The sequence below is a fragment of the Tupaia chinensis genome, unplaced genomic scaffold (assembly GCF_000334495.1).
Source record: "Tupaia chinensis unplaced genomic scaffold, TupChi_1.0 Scaffold000346_1, whole genome shotgun sequence".
Classification (NCBI taxonomy): domain Eukaryota; kingdom Metazoa; phylum Chordata; class Mammalia; order Scandentia; family Tupaiidae; genus Tupaia; species Tupaia belangeri.
The window spans coordinates 6,940,984-6,955,782 of record NW_006159840.1 but is presented as its reverse complement, the minus strand read 5'-3'; the positions used below and the strand labels follow the sequence as shown (position 1 = coordinate 6,955,782).

Below are 14,799 nucleotides of genomic sequence, written 5' to 3'. Positions count from 1 at the left end.
TGCACTCCTCTGAGGCCCGCCCTGCCTCTCCCTACCTCTTTCTACCTCTGGCGGGCGCCAGCCACCCTGGTGTTCTGGCCTTGTGGACACAGGGCTCCAGCCTCCGCGTTCACACACCCTTCCCCGCGTGACGTGCAATTTCTCCGTTCTCAGGAGAACATCAGCAGTGGGCCTTGGCTGCCGTGGTCCACTAGGACCTCACTTATCCCACCTGAAGGGCCCCAATTCCCAATTCCAGGAAGGTAAGTGCAGGCTCTGGGGCCCGAACGGGTGCTGGGGGGCTGTGCGCAGTGCTGATGACCGGCCATCGATATTCCTGCGTGTGCGTGCGTGTGTGTGTGTGCGCACGCATGTGTGTAAAGGCTTATTGTTCTAATACAGTCCCCTCCGAGCAGAGGTGTTCTTTTAGAAGAAAACGCCACCGCCCGGGTGGTGAGGGTAGCGATCGCAGTTGGTTTCCTTGTCCGTTCAGATCGCCTTCAGCCGACACAGCTCACAGCGGTGCCCTCCCGGCGGCACTGGCTGGAGGGAGGATGGAGGGAACGTTACCCTGCTCCTTCTTCACAACAAACGGAGGTTATTCTAGTCTAGCCTTGACTGCAGACTGGAAGGCCACCCAGATGCCAAACAAATGTCAGCCTTTATTCCAGCACGCTCTGAGCGACCCTGTCAGGTCACCTAACGCTTCCGAATCTCCCTGCTGGCATTTGGGGGGAGGGGGGGCCAGTCTTAGCCGGCTCTGTAACAACCACGCTGGACACAGAAAGGCTTTTCCAGAGTCCAGAGGCTGGAGCTGTGGCCAGGGCCACGTGATCAGATCGGGTTCTGAAGATTCTTGTGCTTCACGGAGGCCACCTGCTGGTTACAACCTCCCCTGGCAGGAGGGACAGAGAGCTCCCCGGGCTGGCCTTAGGGCGGGATCCCCGAAGGTGGGGGTGACCCCATCATAGGCCCCTCTCATGACCTCGTCACTTTCCAAAGACCCCACCTCCTAACACCACCACATGGTGGCCGGGATTCCGCACACGGCGGGGGCCTTCCGTCCACCTCAGGACAGGCCCTGGGCAGGGTCTGGATGGCTGTGGGCATTGATGCCGAATTGAGCCTCCTAAAGGTCTGAGTCCCTGTGTGGCCTGCCATCCAGCCAGGCCTGACGTGTCAGGGCCTGGCCACCTGGTCGCTCAGCCGTCATGGGGACCTGCTCTGAGCTGCCCTCCGTGGGCCCTGGGGACATGCAGCGAGCCTCAGTCTCTTCCCTGGAGGGGTCACAGCCTAGTGGGGAGCCCCAGCTTCTCCCCCTCAGAAGCCCCAGGCCAATTTTTGTGCTAAAAACCTTTAAGTCCCCACGTCACTGGCCTGTATTTTCATAAAACTGGTAAAGACAAAGTGGGGTGACGGAGAGCTTGCGGAGCCAGCATGCCTGCCAGCGGCTCTGCCGTCCCAGTGCCCGCTGGTCTGCCGAGGCTCCCCGCGTGGTCCCTGCGCCAGAGGGCCACCCGGGGGCGGGTCTGCCAATGGCGTTGAGCGCAGGCACTTAGACGTACCCTCTAACCACGATAGCGCCCTAGTTCTGCAGTAATAGTGACTGTCTTAGAGGGTGAAGAGCACGTGGCAAATACAAGTATGAGGAGGGAACAGATGCAGCTGCAGCTCAGAACCCCTTCTCCCCTCCTGGTGACTTTCTTCCTTTTCTTTTTTTTGGAGAGGTTCTTGCTATAGGGCATGTGCACTTGCTGGAAAGACAAAGAGACACACAGAGAGAGAAATCACCCCCCAGGGGGGATGGCCACGCCACAATCCCTTCTTCTCCATTCTCCTCTTGGGATCGTGGACATGCACACACATGTGCCTGGCATGAATTTAAGCTGCTGGGTCTGGGACTCGAACCATGGTTGACTGTGCAGGAGTCCAGCGACATAGTCATTATGCCATCTGCTGGTTCCTGCTGGTGGTTTTCAATCCTAGTTGCATGTAAGAATCACATGGGGGGCTTTAGAAGAGACCATTCATGCTTGGGTTCCCTCCCAGACCAAGGGCGTGGAGTCCTCGGGGTCCCCTGGCCTGGCCACTTTCAACTCCCAGGTTCTAACCACAGCCCTAGAGCTGGTGCTTCTGACTCCATTGTAAAAATCTGTCTTCTCTCTTCTGATTTTTATTTTTTTTTTAGTTGCCAGAGGGCACACACCCTGACCAGAGAGAGACAGAGAAAGTCCCCCAGTGGGCATAGTCACACCACACCCCTTCTGCTCCACTTCTCCCTCTCGTTGAGATTTTGGGCAGCGTGTTGTCCAGGCTGCCAGAGCAGGGGTTCAAACCGTATGTCAGTCACGTAGAATCCAGAGGCCTTAACCACTAGGCCAAGGGTCCAGGCTTGTTCGTGATTCTTTATTCAGATTCAACCTGCTACCTTTTTAATAAAAATAAACAATTTCAGGGCCAGCAGACGATGTGTTGGTTAAAGTGCTGGATTCCCACATAGCCAACTGTGGTTCGAGTCCCCAACTCAGCAGCTTGAAATTTATGCTGGGTGTGCGTGCGTGCCCAAAATCCCAAGAGAAGAATGGAGGAGGAGGGATTGCAGTGTGGCCGTTCCCTTGGGGGGTGATTTCTTACTTTCTCTATCACTGTCTCTCTCTCTCCGGTGAGTGTATGAGCCCTACAGCAAATGAACAGAAACTCTAACAAAAGAAAATGAATCATTTCAAACCAGTAGCAAAGTGGAAGAACCCCGCAGTGACATGTGAGTGGGCGTCATTGAGTCTCCTGCAGCTGATTTACCATGTCTACCCACTCGGTGTCGCCAAGACTGGGCCACCCACCTCGTTTTTCTCTGGCAGGTGAGTTGCAGACGTCCCCATAGTTGGCATAAATACTTCATCTGTCATTGCATAGATTTTGGCATTTGCTTACACTTTCTCGTTTTTGATGTAACGTTTACAATCAGTGGAGTGCACAAATCCTAAATACGTTAGCTAAGTTTAAGAACATACACGCTTTGCAACCCTGACCATCGAGATGCCGGACATGCCCATCACCCCAGAGGTGCCCACTGTGCTGCTTTTCCCGTCACAGGGATTGGCCTGTTGCAGAACTTTATCAAGATGGACCCATTCGTGTTTATGCAGTATGCCTGATTGCTTGGTATAGTTCTTTCTCAGCTGCAGTGCATGGGTTTTCCATGTCGGCTGTGACAAGGCATCATAAATTTAGCAGCTTAGGGACCAGCAGTTAGCGTAATGGCTATGTTGCTGGATGCCCATGTAGTCGACCGTGGTTTGAGTCCCGGACCTGGTGGCTTAAACTCGTACTGGGCGCGTGTACGTGTGCGCCCAAGATCCCGAGAGGAGAATGCAGGAGAAGGGATTGCAGCGTGGCCATCCCCCCAGGGGTGATTTCTCCTTTTCTGTCTCTCTCTCTCTTTCTGGTGAGCACATGTGACCTACAGCAAAAAACTTCTCAAAAAAAAAAAAAAATTAGCAGCTTAAACAGCACACATTGACCATGGAACAGGTCCTGGGAGGCAGCCTGGCCCGGCCTCACTCTGTGGTAACCTGGGGTCCGCAGGCCCGCACCCCTCTGGAAGCTGTTCTATGGCCTCCTCCAGCTCCAGGGAGTGCTGAGTTGCTCGGCTCCTGGCCCTTGTCTCTATCTCCGAACCAGCAGTGACCGGCCAGGCACCCGCAGCACGCCCCTCCCACCTGCCTTCCCCCTCTCAGCTTTTAGGGACCCTAGTGATGACTGACCCCTGCATAATCCGGGGACCCTCCCGTGTTCAGAGCAGACGACTGACCAGCAGAGTGACTCTGTCTCCAGCTTCCTGCCCTCGGTGCGCCAGCACAGCCATGGTCCCGGCTGTCAGTGCTCTGACACGGCGGCCCTGAGCCAGGCGGGAGTCCACCCCTTCCATGACCCCTTCCATGACCACGTGTCAATGCACTTCACTGCGTGAAATTCCACACTCTACACTCTCCTGTGATTGGCAGGTGGGGTTTCCAGTTTCAGCTCTCATGAATCATGCTGTCCTGAGGACTGTCTCTCGCCTCTTGAGCACGCATTAATTTTCTGGGCTAAATACTGAGGCTTGGCACTGCTGGGCCCTAGGGCAGGTGCATGTCGAAGTTTTAAAGGAGCCGTCGCCTTTTTCAGGCGGTCGTGTCACTGCCCACCGACAATGGGCGCCTTCTGGCTGGGTCCCAGCCTCGCAACCGTTTGGTGGCTTTGCTCTTTTCTGTCCCCGCCGTCCTGCAGGGTGGCGGGTCTCACGCTGGGTTAATCGTGTTTCCCCAGTGGCTGACATCAGTTCGCTCCCTCCCCTGCGCTGTGTGCAGTTCCCCGTCTTCCTCTGCGAGGCGTCTACCCCGATCTCCGGCCCCTGTTCAGGGAGGGCTGCCTTTCAGGTCTGGGCTGTGGGAGTCCGCATACCCTACCTGTCCTCACTCATCCGTGTTTTGCAACACACGTCTTGAAGCTGTAGCTTGCCCTGTTATTTTCTTACAAGTGTGCTTGATGGACGTTAGTTTTATCTGGATTCAATCAAGTTAATCGCGTTCTTTTATGGTTATTCCTTTCTCTTTTTTTTTCTTTTGAGAGGTTTTCGCTATAGGGCATGTGCGCTCGCCAGACAGACAGAAACAGACAGAAAGTGAGAAATCACCCCCCAGGGGGGATGGTCACGCCGCAATCCCTTCTCCTCCATTCTCCTCTCGGGATCTTGGGCACGCATACACATGCGCCCGGCGTGAGTTTTAAGCCACCAGGTCCGGGGCGTGAACCGCGGTCGACTACACGGGAGTCCAGCGACATAGCCATTACACTATCCCTATGACCTATTTAAGAAGCATCTGACTACCCCTAAATCACAGATTATTTTTAAGTTTATTACATGGCATGTACCTCGCTGAAGAGAAACAGAAAGAGGGGTGAGGAGGGAGGAATCGCCCGTCACCCCCAGAGGCCATCTCTCCTCCCGTCTCCTCTCGGGGTTTTGGGCATTCACTCACATGTGTCCTGAGTGTGTTTCACACCCAGGTCCAGGACTTGAGCTGCCCAGGCAGTCATGCGGGATGTAGCCACCTTAACCACACCACCAGCTGACCTCTTAAGGGAATTACTTTAAATTTAACTTTCCAAGTATCTGCTGTTTGTATACAAAAGTAGGAGTTTTAGTATTGAGTACCTGAAAACCAAGCGCTATTGAGTATTTAAATCTGAGTACCTGAGGACCTAGCACTTTGTAAAATTTGCCTTTCTTTAAAGTTTCTTTTCTTCTTTCATGAGTAAGACACAGAGAGAGACAAAGAGAGAGAGAGAAAGACTGAGAGACGGGGACAGGGCGGGACACAGAGAGAGAGAGACAGTGGCACCCAGGGGGCCGTGGTGGCTGCCATTCCCCCACTCCTACCCGGTCCAACCCTGGCTCACTGTCACGCGCATATTCAGGGACTCCCCAGGGTGTCGACTGATCTCTGTGCTAGCATCTGGCCCCTTAAGCCCCGTAGATCCTTCCCGGAGTGCGGTGGTTGAGACCGTGACGAGTCACTGCTGTGGGTGGGGTGGTATGAAGTGCAGATGCTCTTGGTGGGCACGTCATGTCCTGTGCACCCCTGCAGGCTTCCGGCGCAGAGTGGCCTGGCTCTGCCCCCGGCATGTATGGGTGGGCCACAGGCCTGGCGCTGCTGCGGGGCTCGTGTTCGTGGCAGTCCACACAGGGCAGCGGGCCTCCACTGGCCGACGCCGCTTCACAGCCCCCACCTCTGCCCGGGCTGCTGGCTCAGTGCCCGCAGCTGTGGTGGATCAGCCGCTGGAGGGAAGGAGAGTCGGCCTTCAGGGTGTTGTGTCAGACCGGTAGGTCTGCTGGTTCCTCTTTTTTTATTTTTTAGTTTTAAAGATTTTGCCATAGGGCGTGTGTGCCTGCTGGAGAGACTGAGACAGAGAGAGGAAGTCAGCCCCAGGGGGATCGCGGGATCGCTGAGCCGCCATCCCTTCTCCTGCATTGTCATCTTGGGACTTTGAGCTTGCACACACATGTGCCCGGCATGATTTCAAGCCGCCAAATCTGGGACTCGAGTTGCAGCCCGCCTGTGGGAGTCCCGCCCTCGGCCGCTGTGCACTGCTAGCCCCCGCTGGTTCTTCTCACCTGGAAGTGGGAGCAGTCGCCGACCTCGCTCTGCAGCCGGGAGCATGCAGCACCGGAGGGGAAAGCAGCCTTTGGAGGTGCAGTAGCGTGCCCATGCAGGGTCACACGGAGGGGGACGGCTGCTGCGGTGCCACCACCGCTCTTTTTATTTCACCCTTCTCTGCTGCGCTGCCTAGCGTCACTGGGACAGTGTCGAATACACAGGCTCACACAGGGCAGGAGGTCCCAGCCACGGGCTACACCACAGGAGGTGAGTGGCGGGCGAGCGGTGCAGCTCTCATTTACAGCCGCCTGTCTCTGGAGTTACGGCCTGAGCGTTGCCCCTGTCAGGGCAGCAGCACAGGAGCAGACCTGCTGCGAGTGGAGCCCACAGGGGCTGAGCCCACAGGAGCCCGAGCGTACAGGGGCCGAGCCCATGGGGCTGAGCCCATGGGGAGCCCAACCCGACTGTGAGCTGAACCCTACCAGAACCGAACCCTGCTCTGAACCAAACCTGACTGCAAGCCAAACCCTAGTGTGAAACAAACCGTACCAGGACCGAACTCTACTGGGAACCGAACCCCACTAGGAACTGTGTGTGTGAGGGTCCTAGGTTGCCTGCCCTCATAAATCATGACCCTCTACCAGGGAAAAACTGTCTCCCATGCAACTGGTACCTGGTGTCTAAAAAGTAGGGGGTCGGGACCAGCCGATGGTGTAATGGTTACATCGCTGGAGTTCCACGTAGTCCACCACTTTTCAAGTCCTGAACTTGGAGGATTAAAACTCACACCAGGGGGACCAGCAGTTAGAGTAATGGCTATGTCACTGGACTCCCACGTAGTCGACCGCGGTTTGCATTCAGGACCCGGTGGCTTAAAACTCATGCCGGGTGCATGTGCGTGCGTGCCCAAAATCCTGAGAGGAGAATGGAGGAGAAGGGATTGCGGTGTGGCCATCCCCCTGGGTGGTGATTTCTCACTTTCTGTCTCTCTGTCTCTGTCTGGCAAGTGCACGTGCCCTATAGCAAAGACCTCTAAAAAAAAATAAAATAAAAACCTCTCACCAGGTGTGTGTGTGTTCCCAAAATTCCCAGAGGAGAATGGAGGAGGAGGGATTGTGGCATGGCTATTCCCCTGGGGGTGATTTCTCACTTTCTGTCTCTCTCTCTCTGGTGAGTGCACATGCCTTATAGCAAAAACTTTCTCTAAAACAAAGGAACAAAAAAACTGGGGACTGTGAGATAGGGCATTCTTGCCTTTTTCCTGCTCTTTGGGGAAGCATGTAATGGTTTCCATTTGAGCTGTTCTCACTCCTAACCCTTCTGACACTGAGTGTGTGGCTTTTTCTCACACCAGCCAAGTCTCTGATCCTCTGGTGACCACCTGACATTCAGCAATTCGGTGAGCTCCCTGGAGTTAGTGCAAACCCCACAGCCCCTGACACACACACACACACACACACACACACACACACGCACTTCAGGCAGACAAGTCGAGACCTCTGAGCCCATGGCTGACCAGCGACAATGGGGGACTCCTGGACCCCTTCCTCAAGCTCACGGTTGGCTAGTATGGCTGACAGACTGCGAAAGCACTTAACGGTTGCTGCTGATCAGAGAGCGAAGCTTGGGGACACCCGGGAGGAGCTGTGGACGGGTGTGCGGAAGGGGATAGGCCTGCATGTCCTCTGGCGGGACACCTTCCCAGCATCTCGGCACTCATGGCCCCAGCTGCCCTCCAACCCCTACGTGCTGCGTGGGGCTACGAGGGCTCCCTGCGGGTGTGCTGAGCAGACCTGGGTCTGGGTGACCAGCCTGGTCCCCAGCTCCTCCCTCGGCAGAGCTGGGAGGGGCTGGAAGGCCCAGGTTTCTGCTCCAGCTTGGTCTTCCTGGTGACGCTCCTTGGCTTTCTTCTTTTTTAAAAGTTTGTCTTGGGACCAGCAGATTGCATTATGGCTACATCACTAGACTCCCACATAGTCAACCATGGTTCGAGTCCTGGACCCAGCACCTTGAAACACACCAGGTGCGTGTGTGTGTGTGTGTGTGTGTGTGTGCTCAAAATCCCAGGAGGAGAATGGAGGAGAAGCAGGTGCTGTGCGGCACCACCGGGAGATGCTTTCTCACTTTCTGTCTCTGTCTCTCGGTCTCTCTGGCAAATGCACATGCCCTATAGCAAAAATATCTTTAAAAATCCAAAAAAGTGGATCTCTTTCTTCCTTCCATGAAAGACAGAGAGACAGTGAGACAGAGGCCCCCCCATGACAAAGTCTTCTCACCATGACCCATCCCCAGCTTCAGCCCCGGGTTGCTGGCATGTGTGTGTGCAAGGAGACCTGTGGACAGGAGCCTGGAACCTTGCGGGCGGGTCAGCCTGGGAAGTGCTAAGGTCTCACCTGGACTGTCTGGCCCTGACCTTTCTGACGAGCTGCCTGGGGCCTCCTAGGCCCGCTGTCTTGTTTGTGCCCATACGAGTGACAGCACTGTGGAGATTTTTCTAAGGTTTCTGCCTTAGGGTGTACTCGGGAAAGAGGCAGAGACAGGGAAGGGAAAGCAAGAAGTCGTGGGGTGGGGGAGGGATGGCCATGCTGCAGTCCCTTCTCCATTCTCCTCCTGGGGTCTTGGGCGCGCACGCAGACCTGGTGTGTGTTTCAAGCCACCGGGTCTAGGACTCGAACTGCAGTTGGCTCTGGAAGTTCAGCGACATAATCCCTATGCCATCTGCTGGTCTCAATTCTGAAGGTTTTAGGGGCTTTTGCCAGGCATTCAGGGAGACCAAACATTTGTTCTTATTATGCCACAACCACTAAGGATGACAGTAACGGTAAATCTCTCAGGTGCCTTTTGTCAGACTGAGGGAGTTCACATCCATGTCAGGTTTTCTGAGAGCTGTTTTTTTTTTTAATCATGAATGAGCATTAAACTTTGGCAAGTGCTTTTTCAGCACCTAACCAAACAATCACACTGTTTTTCTCTTATTTTCTGTTAACCACTGTGCCATGGGTTGGCGCCTAAATGGATCTGAAATGAATTTTTCATCTTCTTGTCTGTTAATATGGTGATTGATTTACAGTGTTAAAGGGGCCAGCAGGTGACATGGTGGTTACGATGCTGGATTCTCTGGGAACCAGCAGTTAGCATAATGGCTATGTCGCTGGACTCCCATGTAGTCGACCGCGGTTCATGTCCTGGACCTGGTGGCTTAAAACTCACGCCGGGCGCGTGTGCGTGCGTGCCCATGATCCTGAGAGGAGAATGGAGGAGGAGGGATTGCGGCGTGGCCATCCCCCCTGGGGGTTGATTTCTCACTTTCTGTCTCTCTGTCTCTGTCTGTCTGTCTGGCGAGCGCACGCACCCTATAGCAAATAGCTCTCCCCACCCCAAAAAAAAAAAGAAAAAAAAAGACGCTGGATTCCCAGATGGCCGAACACGGTTAGAGACCGGACCTGGCAGCATGAAAATAATGTGGCACTTGTATGTGCATGCCCGAGGTCCAGGAGACTGGGGGTGCCTCGCCCCTAGGGGTGATTCCTCACTTCTGCTTTTCTCTGTCTCATCAAATCTGAAAAAATTTTAGTCATATTTCTTCAAGTATCTTCCTGTATCTCTCCCTCTCGCTCCTTCCATGTTTCCACTTACACTTTCCTCACACCACTTGATACTGCCTCATAGACCACGTTTTTGCCTGTGTGTGTGTGTGCTCGTGCGTGGGTGTGTGTGTCATAGGGCACATGCACTCACTGGAGAGAGACCGAAAGAGATCCTGCGGAGGTGGCCAGGCCACGAGTCCTTCTTCCCGCCCTCTCGGGAGTGTGCGCACGCACATGGGCCCAGGGCTCCTCCTGTGCAGTGACCCGTGGGACCCAGTTCCTCCACACGGTGCCACCTGCGGGTCCCACTGTTGCTCAGACATTTTCCCCTTGTTTCACTAGGGAGTTTTCGTGGCTCTGTCTTCCAAGTTCGGAGATCATTTCTTCTGTAGTTTAATCTGCTCTCAGCGCCATTCAGTGTCTTTTTCATGTGGGGTATTTTATTTCCACATCACGAGTCCCCCGGAGTGTGGCTGTGTCCTGGTGTCTGTCGGCCGTGCTCCCAACCCTGGGGCCCCACCCTAACGGCCTAACCACCTCATCTCCTCACACGGGCCCTGCCTGTGCATGTGACTTTCTGGTGACGTGTTCTACGATGGCGCCCCTGATCCCGGTGCCCTGTCACTCAGCTTCCGGGAGGCTCCCGGCTCCCGCCCTGGCCGCGGCCTTCCTGCCGGGATCTGGGCTTATGCCATTCCTCAGGCTTTGCTGCTCGTGGTTTAAGTAGGGGTACTGCCAGCCCCGGACCTGAGGGTTCTCACCCATCACCGCGGAGCCATGGTGTTTAGACACGTGTGTCTGTCGTTGTTGGTTATAGCAGTAACCCTCACTTCTACAGAAGGAGCCGATGCTCAGAGAAGGGACCCACCACCCAGGGCCCTGAGCAGGAAGCAGTGCAGCCAGAGCCGGGTCTTTGGGTCCTCGCTCTCTGCCCAGGTTCTTTCTGCAGCCGGCTGGGCGCTTTCCCTGTGGCTGGTGGCGTCTGCTCCGGGAGCACTGGCGTCCCAGCACCCTGACTTCTACTTGTGAGTCTCTGCTGCTCCCTCTCCCTGCCCTGCTCTGAGCTGGCTCAGTGGGGCCTAGTTGTTTTCTGTTTCTTCTTATTATTATTTTTAAAAACCCTCTTGAACATTTTCCCAAGGCTACACAATAATGTGCATTTTCCTTTTTTTTTTTTTCTGTAATGGCCAGAGGGTGTATACGTTCTGAGAGAGAGAGAGAGACAGAGAGAGAGGACACTCCCAGTGGGGCATGAGCAGGCCACCATCCCTTCTCCTCCACTTGTCCCTCTTGTCCGTTTTGGGGCACATGCACATGCCCAGCATAGTTTTCAAGACTCTGGGGCTGGGATTTGAACTGTGGTCAGCCATGTGGGATCCAGCTCCCTTAACCACTAGGCTACAGGGCCAGCCCAGGAATGTGCATTCCTGTCTCCCACTTTTACATTTCTCTTGGCCCTCCCGAGCTGCCCGTCTGGAATGCAGCTTCCTGGCCTGCAGTTCCCCTCTTCTCACAGGACGACTAGCTCAGATAGTGACAGATCACAGCCACTAATATGAGCACAAACAGGCCCATAGTTTACCCAATTACTAATTTCTCAAATTTTGAAAATAATTTTTGGACAGATGGTCATTAAAATGTAGTAGAAAACATCCAAAGTGTTACAGACACATAATGAAATATGCAGATAACACTTAGACTTTATGTTTTTAAAAAGCTTCCCTCTCCCCAAGTAGGGGAAAAGGTTGATACTTTCGTTCTTAAGCGAAATGGAAAGGGGAGACTTCACAAATACACTCATGCTAGGGAAGACGGTTTGTCCGTCTGTCTTCTCATATCGCAGAAGTGTTTACCAAGCAAGTGTGGCAAACCTTTTTTTTTTGGAGAAGTTTTTTGCTACAGGGCGCATGCGCTCACCAGGAAGACAGAGAGACAGAAAGTGAGAAATCACCCCTCTAGGGGGGGTGGCCAGGCCGCGATCCCTCTTCTCCTCCATTCTCCTCTAGGGATCTTGGGCACGCACACGCATGCACACTCGCCTGACTTGAGTTTAAGTCACCGGATCCAGGATTCGAACCATGGTTGACTACGTGGGAGCCCAGCAACATAGCCATTACGCTAACTGCTGGTCCCACTCTAGGATTTTTTTTAAAGTTATTTTTTGCTATAGGGCATGTGTGTGTGCTAGAGAGAGAGACAGAGAGGGAGGGAAATGAGAAAGCACCCTCCAAGGGAGATGAGCACCACACTTCCTTCTCCATGTTCGTCTTGGGATTTGGGGCATGCACGCACACTCACCTGGTGTGATTTTCAAGCTGCTGGGCCCAGGACTCAAACCATGCAATCAGCCATTTGGGATCAGGTTCCTGTAACCACCATGCCATTGGCTGGCCCTAATTACATTTTTTGTAAGACACTCCCAGTGGGGCATGAGCAGGCCACCATCCCTTCTCCTCCACTTGTCCCTCTTGTCAGTTTTGGGGCACATGCACATGCCCAGCATAGTTTTCAAGACTCTGGGGCTGGGATTTGAACTGTGGTCAGCCATGTGGGATCCAGCTCCCTTAACCACTAGGCTACAGGGCCAGCCCAGGAATGTGCATTCCTGTCTCCCACTTTTACATTTCTCTTGGCCCTCCCGAGCTGCCCGTCTGGAATGCAGCTTCCTGGCCTGCAGTTCCCCTCTTCTCACAGGACGACTAGCTCAGATAGTGACAGATCACAGCCACTAATATGAGCACAAACAGGCCCATAGTTTACCCAATTACTAATTTCTCAAATTTTGAAAATAATTTTTGGACAGATGGTCATTAAAATGTAGTAGAAAACATCCAAAGTGTTACAGACACATAATGAAATATGCAGATAACACTTAGACTTTATGTTTTTAAAAAGCTTCCCTCTCCCCAAGTAGGGGAAAAGGTTGATACTTTCGTTCTTAAGCGAAATGGAAAGGGGAGACTTCACAAATACACTCATGCTAGGGAAGACGGTTTGTCCGTCTGTCTTCTCATATCGCAGAAGTGTTTACCAAGCAAGTGTGGCAAACCTTTTTTTTTTGGAGAAGTTTTTTGCTACAGGGCGCATGCGCTCACCAGGAAGACAGAGAGACAGAAAGTGAGAAATCACCCCTCTAGGGGGGGTGGCCAGGCCGCGATCCCTCTTCTCCTCCATTCTCCTCTAGGGATCTTGGGCACGCACACGCATGCACACTCGCCTGACTTGAGTTTAAGTCACCGGATCCAGGATTCGAACCATGGTTGACTACGTGGGAGCCCAGCAACATAGCCATTACGCTAACTGCTGGTCCCACTCTAGGATTTTTTTTAAAGTTATTTTTTGCTATAGGGCATGTGTGTGTGCTAGAGAGAGAGACAGAGAGGGAGGGAAATGAGAAAGCACCCTCCAAGGGAGATGAGCACCACACTTCCTTCTCCATGTTCGTCTTGGGATTTGGGGCATGCACGCACACTCACCTGGTGTGATTTTCAAGCTGCTGGGCCCAGGACTCAAACCATGCAATCAGCCATTTGGGATCAGGTTCCTGTAACCACCATGCCATTGGCTGGCCCTAATTACATTTTTTGTAAGGCACATCTATGAATCTACTCCTTTAAAATTTATTCCATTTTTTTATGTTTCCGAAGTTATTTCAAGCAATTCCAAAGTTACCTGAGTCAGCTGATTATTTGCTTATGTTTTCTTGTTACGATTCTGTATTTTTATGATAAAGGTTTTATTTTGTGTATTCGAGAAGACTTTAAACTAATTTTTTTCCAAAAGAATTCCCAACATGGCCAGTTTCCCCCAGCAGTCGTCAATCTAGCACGCTGGGATGAGCGCAGCATCTCTGCCGGGGTCGAGGCTGCCTGCGTTCCCCGTGCTCGCTGGCCGAGCTCGTCTCTCCCTCTGAGCCCTGAGCTGCTTTCGCCCCAGCACTACGCGGCTCTGGGGAGTGTGCCTTAGCAGCCTACTGGGTCTCACATCGCAGGCATGTTCTTCTTATTTTTGTTTAGTTTTAAATGTTTGTTTAATTTCTTAAGTTATGAATCACAATTGGATTTTGTCACAATAAAATTAAAGTCTGTTTTGGTAGAAAATATACATTTAAATCTTTTAGCTTCCTAGTCAGGAACATGACATATTAATTAATTTAGGTCAGCAAGTTAATCCTGGAATACTCTCCTATCTGTTTTTAATAACAGTGGGCCAAATGGAAGCTATGCTTGAGCTGGAGGATCTTTCAGACCGTTTTTAAAATCATCCACAGAAGCAAAGCTCATTTTCCCTATTGGTAAGATGAACTCTGCATTAAGAATATATTTTATTATTGTACAGAAGATGTATGAGAAGGTTTTCACTCACTTACCTAGAAGGCCCACGCTGGGAGTCTGTCCCAAGAACAGAGCAAACTTCCTCTACAGAGGTGCTTATGGAAGCAACAGTATTCACCTGTGGAGAAGGATTCTGGAAACCAAGGTTTGCAAGGAACCAAAGTGAGTCCATCTTGAAGCTAATTGGCCATGGTGACCGACATTTAACCCCACAGTTCCCAGCTGAATTTCCGAGGCTGGAATGCAGCTTTGGCCAGTATAGTAAAGATAATTGTGCCTGCCCATGGAGTGCACGTCCTGACCACAGTTAAAACGTGGTACAGCACAGACTGCGCCATGCCTTCCTCCGATGCCTCCCTTCCTTCGGTATACACCGCTCTCCTGTACTGACAGCAGCAGCCTCTGCCTGGGGTGAAGATCAGGGAGACCTAGCCGTCTGAAGCCACCCAAGACCTTACTCCTGTCCCTACATTGCCATAATAAACTCAGACTCGACCAACCGGTCCTGTCTGCCTCCTCCTGTAGTCTTCTGGTCATTTTCTTAAGTGATTTCATCTCAGAACAAGGCCTACCATGATAATGAAGTACTACGCTGACTGTAATAATGCTGAAAATACCTTTAATATGCTATGTTTTAAAAGACAAAAGATATTTTTAATATGTAGTATTGGAAGACAATCTGTTTCTTGTAAGCATGTCTTCCCCATGTTTCTAGTCTCACCACGAAGTCTACCTGTTCCTGGTCCTTGCTGGGTGTGC

General features: G+C 52.6%; 1 long non-coding RNA gene across 4 annotated transcripts in view; it reads left to right on the top strand.

Annotated features, from left to right (window-relative positions):
* Nucleotides 1-14,564, top strand: part of LOC102477032 (uncharacterized) — a 27,147-nt gene extending 12,583 nt beyond the window's left edge. For 3 of the 4 annotated variants that reach the window (XR_003550000.1, XR_003549999.1, XR_335131.2), the window contains exons 2-4: nucleotides 154-242; nucleotides 2,711-2,837; nucleotides 13,912-14,564. This is a non-coding gene — a long non-coding RNA (uncharacterized LOC102477032). The remainder of the gene's footprint in view (nucleotides 1-153; nucleotides 243-2,710; nucleotides 2,838-13,911) is intronic. The other variant, XR_335132.2, reaches the window with a different exon arrangement.
* Nucleotides 14,565-14,799: the final 235 nt, after the last annotated feature.